Source organism: Hypanus sabinus, chromosome 9 (genome assembly GCF_030144855.1).
Source record: "Hypanus sabinus isolate sHypSab1 chromosome 9, sHypSab1.hap1, whole genome shotgun sequence".
In the NCBI taxonomy this organism is placed as follows: domain Eukaryota; kingdom Metazoa; phylum Chordata; class Chondrichthyes; order Myliobatiformes; family Dasyatidae; genus Hypanus; species Hypanus sabinus.
This window is the reverse complement of record NC_082714.1, coordinates 156,556,154-156,563,838: the sequence shown is the minus strand read 5'-3', so window position 1 is coordinate 156,563,838 and position 7,685 is coordinate 156,556,154.

Sequence of the window (7,685 nt, the reverse complement as noted above, 5' to 3'; positions counted from 1 at the left end):
TCTATTTTAATGCAAGGAGTATCATAAACAAGATGGATGAACTTAGACCATGGATCAATACGTGGAACTATGATGTTTTTTGGCAATTACAGAGACTTGGATTTCTCAGGAGCAGGAATGGCTGCTGAGTGTGCCAGGCTTTAGATGTTTTAGAAAGAACAGAGAGGGAGACCAAGGAGGTGGAGTTGTGGCATTGCTAATCAGGGATAGTGTCACGGCTGCAGAAAAGGAGGAAGCTATGAAGTGATTGTCTACTGAGTCAGTGTGGGTGGAAGTCAGAAACAGGAAAGGGGCAATAACTCCACTGGGTGTTTTTATAGACTCCCCCAATAGTAACAACAATATCAAGGAGCAGCTAGGGAGGCAGATTCTGGAACGGTACAATAATAAGTCATGGGATCCAAGGAGACCTTGCTTTGAGGATCCAGAATTGGCTTGCCCAGACAAGGCAAAGGGTGGTCGTAGATGGTTTGTATTCTGCATGGAGGTCAGTGACCAGTGGTGTACCTCAGGAATCTGTTCTGCGACCCCTCCTCTTTGTGATATTTATAAATGACCTGGATGAGGAAGTAGAAGGCTGGGTTGCTGACGACACAAAGGTTGGGGGTGTTGTGGATAGTCTAGAGGGTTGTCTGAGGTTACAGTGTGACATTGATGGAACGCAGAACTAGGCTGTGAATGCAGATGGAGTTCAACCCAGATAAGTGTGAAGTGGTTCATTTTGGTAGGTCAGATCTGAAGGTAGAATATAATAGTACTGGTTAGACTCTTGGCAGTGTGGAGGATCAGAGGGATCTTGGGGTCCATAGGACAGTCAAAGCTGCTGCGCAGGTTGACAGTGTTGTTATGGAGGTGTATGGTGTGTTGTCCTTCATCAACCGTGGGATTGAGTTCAAGATCCATGAGGTGATGCTACAGCTATAAAAGACCCCGGTCAGACCCCACTTGGAGAACTGTGCTCAGTTTTGGTCACCTCACTACAGGAAAGATATGGATACTATAGAGAGAGAGCAGAGGAGATTTACAAGGATGTTGCCTGGATTGAGGAGCATGCCTTATGAGAACAGGGTGAGTGAACTGACCTTTTCTTCTTGGAGCGAGGGAGGATGAGAGGTGACCTGATAGAGGTATATAAGATGATGAGGGGCATTGATCATGTGGATAGCCAAGGGCTTTTAACCCCAGAGCTGAAATGGCTCACACGAGAGGGCACAGTTTTAAGGTGCTTGGAAATAGATACCAAGGGGATGTCAGGGGTAAGGTTTTCACACAGAGATTGACGGCAGTGGTGGAAGCAGATGCCATTGGGTCTTTTAAAAGCCTCTTAGATAGTTACATGGAGCTTAGAAAAATAGCGGGCTCTGCACTAGGGAAATCCTAGGCAGCTCTGGAGTAGGTTACATGGTCGGCACAACATTGTGGGCCGAAGGGCCTGTAATGTGCTGTAAATTTCTATGCTCTATGTTTCATGAAACCCTCCAGCAGGACTCAGTGTTGAATCTTGAACCCATGAATTGCCACATTTACTGCTTGATCTTTTTTCAGATTTTTATTTGGAGATGCCGCACAGTTACAGTCCCTTCCAGCCGATGAGCCAAAGCTGCCCAATGTGGCAGGAAACCGGAGCACTGGGTGTAAACCCATGCAGTGAAGATACTTCACTAAGTCCTGAAGTTGTCTATTGATTTGAATTCCTTCTTTACGTTGTACTGAACTGCTAACCTTTGTAGCCATGTCTGTGGTTTTTTGCAACATAATGGCCTTTGAGTTGTTTGAACCGTTGCCATGGTGCAGGATAAACCCAGTTACTATACTTCCAGTTACTCGGCTTCGTGATCACGTCACTTGGACCAAGTTGCTTTTGGGAGTGAGCTTTACTGGTTTTCAGTTCCCAGCTCCTATGGGCAGATTCTCTTGTGAATTGATGCAGTCCTCTAGGCAAGCGTCTGAGAGCCCAGGATTCCCACGCAAGCAGAAGTTCTGAAATACCTTGCAGGTGTTTGCTGAGGATTTGCCGGATACAGTCTGCACTCATTTCCCACAGACGTCCTTACACTTTACAAACTCACATTACCAAGTCAGTCTAAGCTTTGCTGAAAGTCATCCACTATCATTTTTGAGACGAGATGTTGAACGACGAATCAAAACAGAAAATGCAGGAAGCTCTCTCTGGGTCAGGCAGTATCTGCGGAAAGGAAAACAGGGATAACACTTCGGGCCTGGGACACTTCATTAGATAGAATCGGATTAATGGATTTGAACCTGAAACATTTACCATTTCCCCCCCACAGAGGCTGACTGACCTGGTGACTATTTCCAGCATTTTCTGTTGTTCTTTGATACTTCCAGCATCTGAAGTTTTCAGGCTTTATTCACAGGCTGTCCCTGCGTAACAAACTTATGGACATCCATAGGTATGAGAAATCTCTCAACAAAATCTAATTTCCATTCTTATGAATGTCAGAGCTAATTTCCCAAACCACTTCCCTTACCTCTCTCTTTCTCACTCACTTTCTCCTTTTCCTGAGTGACAAGACCTGCATCGCGTGGTGAAGGCGGCCCAGCCAATTGTCAGGATTGAGCTCCCAGGACTGGACACCATCTACTCCAGCAGACTCAGGAGGAAAGTAATCAGCAAAACCAGAGACACCACACACCCCGGTCACTCCCTGTTTGACCCGCTTCCGTCCAGCAAAAGGTTCAGGACACTAAAAACCAGAACAAATAGACTGAAGAACAGCTTCTACCCCAGAGCTGTGGCCTCTATCACACCATTCCCGCAGAACAATGACTGAAACTGTGAGCACACACAAGGACTCAAATACTTGCACTAACGGCACTTTGTGCATTACTGTGATATTCTGGGGCTGCGGCAACTTATTTTGTGCTACTTATCCATTTAATACTGTTTTTCTATTACTGCAACACACACAAAATGCTGGTAGAACACAGCAGGCCAGGCAGCATCTATAGGGAGAAGCGCTGTGGACGTTTCAGGCCAAGACCCTTCGTCAGGACTAACTGAAAGGAAAGATAGTAAGAGATTTGGAAGTAGTGGGGGGAGGGGGAAATGTGAAATGATAGTAGACTGAAGGGGGTGGGATGAAGCTAAGAGCTGGAAAGGTGATTGGTGAAAGTGATACAGAGCTGGAGAAGGGAAAGGATCATGGGACGGGAGGCCTAGGGAGAAAAAAAACAAACAACTAAATATGTCAGGGGAGGAGGGGCATTAATGGAAGTTAGAGAAGTCAATGTTCATACCATCAGGTTGGAGACTACCCAGCCGGTATATAAGGTGCTGTTCCTCCAACCTGAGTGTGGCTTCATCTTGACAATAGAGGAGGCCATGGATAGATATATCAGAATGGGAATGGGACGTGGAATTAAAATGCGTGGCCACTGGGAGATCCTGCTTTCTCTGGCAGACAGAGCATAGGTGTTCAGCGAAACGGTCTCCCAGTCTGCGTCGGGTCTCACCAATATATAGAAGGCCACACCGGGAGCACCGGACGCAGTATACCACACCAGCCAACTCACAGGTGAAGTGTCGCCTCACATGGAAGGACTGTCTGGGGCCCTGAATGGTGGTGAGGGAGGAAGTGTAAGGGCAGGTGTAGCACTTGTTCCGCTTACAAGGATAAGTGCCAGGAGAGAGATCGGTGGGAAGGGATGGGGGGGACGAGTGGACAAGGCAGTCGCGTAGGGAGCGATCCCTGCGGAAAGCAGAAAGTGGGGGAGGGAAAGATGTGCTTGGTAGTGGGATCCCGTTGGAGGTGGCGGAAGTTACGGAGAATTATACGTTGGACCTGGAGACTGGTGGGGTGGTGGGTGAGGACAAGGGGAACCCTATCCCGAGTGGGGTGGCGGGTGGATGGGGTGAGGGCAGACGTGCGGGAAATGGGAGAAATGTTTTTTAAGAGCAGAGTTGATGGTGGAAGAAGGGAAGCCCTTTTGTTTAAAAAGGAAAGACATCTCCTTCGTCCTGGAATAAAAAGCCTCATCCTGAGAGCAGATGCGGCTGAGACGGAGGAATTGTGAGAAGGGGATAGCCTTTTTGCAAGAGACAGGGTGGGAAGAGAAATAGTCCAGGTAGCTGTGAGAGTCAGTAGGCTTATAGTAGTTAGGCCATCTCCAGAGGTGGAGACAGATCAAGAAAGGGGAGGGAGGTGTCGGAAATGGACCAGGTAAATTTGAGGGCAGGGTGAAAGTTGGAGGCAAAGTTAATGAAGTCGACGAGCTCAGCATGCGTGCAGGAGGCAGCGCCAATGCAGTTGTCGATGTAGCGAAGGTTAAGAGGGGGACGGATACCCGTATACACTTGGAACATGGACTGTTCCACAAAGCCAACAAAAGGCAGGCATAACTGGGACCCATGCCGGTGCCCATGGCTACACCTTTGGTTTGGAGGAAGTGGGAGGAGCCAAAGGAGAAATTATTGAGAGTAAGATCTAATTCCACTAGACAGAGGAGAGTAGTAGTAGAGGGGAATTGGTTAGGTCTGGAATCCAAAAAGAAGCGAAGAGCTTTGAGACCTTCCTGATGGGGGATGGAGGTATATAGGGACTGGACGTCCGTGGTGAAAATAAGGCAGTGGGGGCCAGGGAACTTAAAATCACTGAAAAAATTCAAAACGTGAGAAGTGTCACGAACATAGGAGGGAAGGGATTGGACAAGGGGGGATAAAACAGTGTCAAGGTATGCAAAAATGAGTTCGGTGGGGCAGGAGCAAGTTGAGACAATAGGTCTACCTGGACAGGCAGGTTTGTGGATCTTGGGTAGGAGGTAGAAACGGGTGTGGGAACTATGAGGTTGGTAGCAGTGGATGGGAGATCCCCAGAACTGATAAGGTTGGTGATGGTATAGGAGACAGTGGCCTGGTGCTCCTTAGTGGGGTCATGATCAAGGGGTAAATAAGAGGAGGTATCAGAGAGTTGTCAATGTGCCTCGGTCAGGTAGAGGTCTATCCATGGCCTCCTCTACTGTCAAGATGAAGCCACACTCAGGTTGGAGGAACAACACCTTATATATCGGCTGTGTAGCCTCCAACCTGATGGCATGAACATTGACTTCTCTAACTTCTGTTAATGCCCCTCCTCCCCTTCTTACCCCATCCCTGACATATTTAGTTGTCTGTTTTTTTTCTCTCTCTGCCCATCACTCTGCCTGTTCTCCATCTCCCTCTGGTGCTCCCCTCCCCCTTTCTTTCTCCCTAGGCCTCCCGTCCCATGATCCTTTCCCTTCTCCAGCTCTGTATCTCTTTCCAGCTCTTAGCTTCATCCCACCACCTCCGGTCTTCTCCTATCATTTCACATTTCCCCCTCCCCCCACTACTTCCAAATCTCTTACTATCTTTCCTTTCGGTTAGTCTTGACGAAGGGTCTCGGCCCGAAACGTCGACAGCGCTTCTCCCTATAGATGCTGCCTGGTCTGCTGTGTTCCACCAAGCATTTTGTGTGTTTGTTTGAATTTCCAGCATCCGCAGATTTTCTCATGTTTGTTTTTTCTATTACTGTCTTGTTTTTATCTACCGCCTCATTTAATTGCCTCAGAGGAAGCCAAACAAAGTTTAATTGTGTCTATGTATACTGACAATAAAGATCCATCATCTCTCTCTCTCTCTCTTTCTTTCTTTCTTTTATTTTTTACATTGCGGTGGAAGTGTGGTTAACACATCTATAGGAACAGAACCTGTCTGTTAGCCTGGGAGAGGCCTGTAGAAGGGCTCAACCTGCCCTCTCAAGGACTATGATTAACTTAACTATGGTTAAGGGAGCATTCACTGTCTCCTACACTATCTTTAACAGCTAAACATTGTGAATTCAGCTAATCAGACAGGAATTGAGCGACTGAGTTATAGGGAAATGTTGGAGACGTTATTCCTTTGAGGGTGGGAGACTGGAAGGTGACCTTACAAAGGTGTATTGAGAGGATGAATGCCCACAGTCTTCTTCCCCTCGAACCTCTCCCTTGAACTCAGTTCCTCAATTCCTGGCAGATTATCTGCATTAATGATATTTGGGTGGCATTGAATACTCCCTTACCCTTCCTCCCTTGTACAGGCCAATCCCAGGGTAACCCACAGCTTCCGTTCTTCCAGGTATCTTTAATTCAAAAATCAAAAAAATAATTTGAGACAGACAGACAGAGGCAGAGTGAGGCAGAGAGAGAGACAGACAGAGTGAGTGAGAGAGAGAGAGAGACAGACAGACAGAGTGAGTGAGAGAGAGACAGACAGAGAGAGTGAGAGAGAGAGAGACAGACAGAGAGAGTGAGAGAGAGAAAGAGACAGACAGACAGACAGAGTGAGAGAGAGAGAGAGAGAGAGAGAGAGAGACAGACAGGCAGACAGAGTGAGTGAGTGAGAGAGAGAGAGACAGACAGACAGAGTGAGTGAATGAGAGAGAGAGACAGAGAGAGAGAGACAGAGAGAGAGAGAGAGAGAGAGAGAGAGAGACAGGCAGACAGTGAGTGAGTGAGTGAGAGAGACAGACAGACAGACAGAGTGAGAGAGAAAGACAGACAGACAGACAGAGTGAGTGAATGAGAGAGACAGACAGAGTGAGTGAGAGAGAGAGAGACAGACAGACAGAGTGAGTGAGAGAGAGACAGAGAGAGAGTGAGAGAGAGAGAGAGAGAGAGAGAGAGAGAGAGACAGACAGACAGAGTGAGTGAGTGAGAGAGAGAAAGACAAACAGACAGAGTGAGTGAATGAGAGAGAGACAGACAGAGACAGTGACAGAAAGATAAATACATATACATTTATATTAGGAAATGAGTTCTGACATTCATAAGAATGGAAATTAGATTTTGTTGAGAGATTTCTCATACCTATGGATGTCCATAAGTTTGTTACGCAGGGACAGCCTGTGAATAAAGCCTGAAAACTTCAGATGCTGGAAGTATCAAAGAACAACAGAAAATGCTGGAAATAGTCACCAGGTCAGTCAGCCTCTGTGGGGGGGAAATGGTAAATGTTTCAGGTTCAAATCCATTAATCCGATTCTATCTAATGAAGTGTCCCAGGCCCGAAGTGTTATCCCTGTTTTCCTTTCCGCAGATACTGCCTGACCCAGAGAGAGCTTCCTGCATTTTCTGTTTTGATTCGTCGTTCAACATCTCGTCTCAAAAATGATAGTGGATGACTTTCAGCAAAGCTTAGACTGACTTGGTAATGTGAGTTTGTAAAGTGTAAGGACGTCTGTGGGAAATGAGTGCAGACTGTATCCGGCAAATCCTCAGCAAACACCTGCAAGGTATTTCAGAACTTCTGCTTGCGTGGGAATCCTGGGCTCTCAGACGCTTGCCCAGAGGACTGCATCAATTCACAAGAGAATCTGCCCATAGGAGCTGGGAACTGAAAACCAGTAAAGCTCACTCCCAAAAGCAACTTGGTCCAAGTGACGTGATCACGAAGCCGAGTAACTGGAAGTATAGTAACTGGGTTTATCCTGCACCATGGCAACGGTTCAAACAACTCAAAGGCCATTATGTTGCAAAAAACCACAGACATGGCTACAAAGGTTAGCAATTCAGTACAACGTAAAGAAGGAATTCAAATCAATAGACAACTTCAGGACTTAGTGAAGTATCTTCACTGCATGGGTTTACACCCAGTGCTCCGGTTTCCTGCCACATTGGGCAGCTTTGGCTCATCGGCTGGAAGGGACTGTAACTGTGCGGCATCT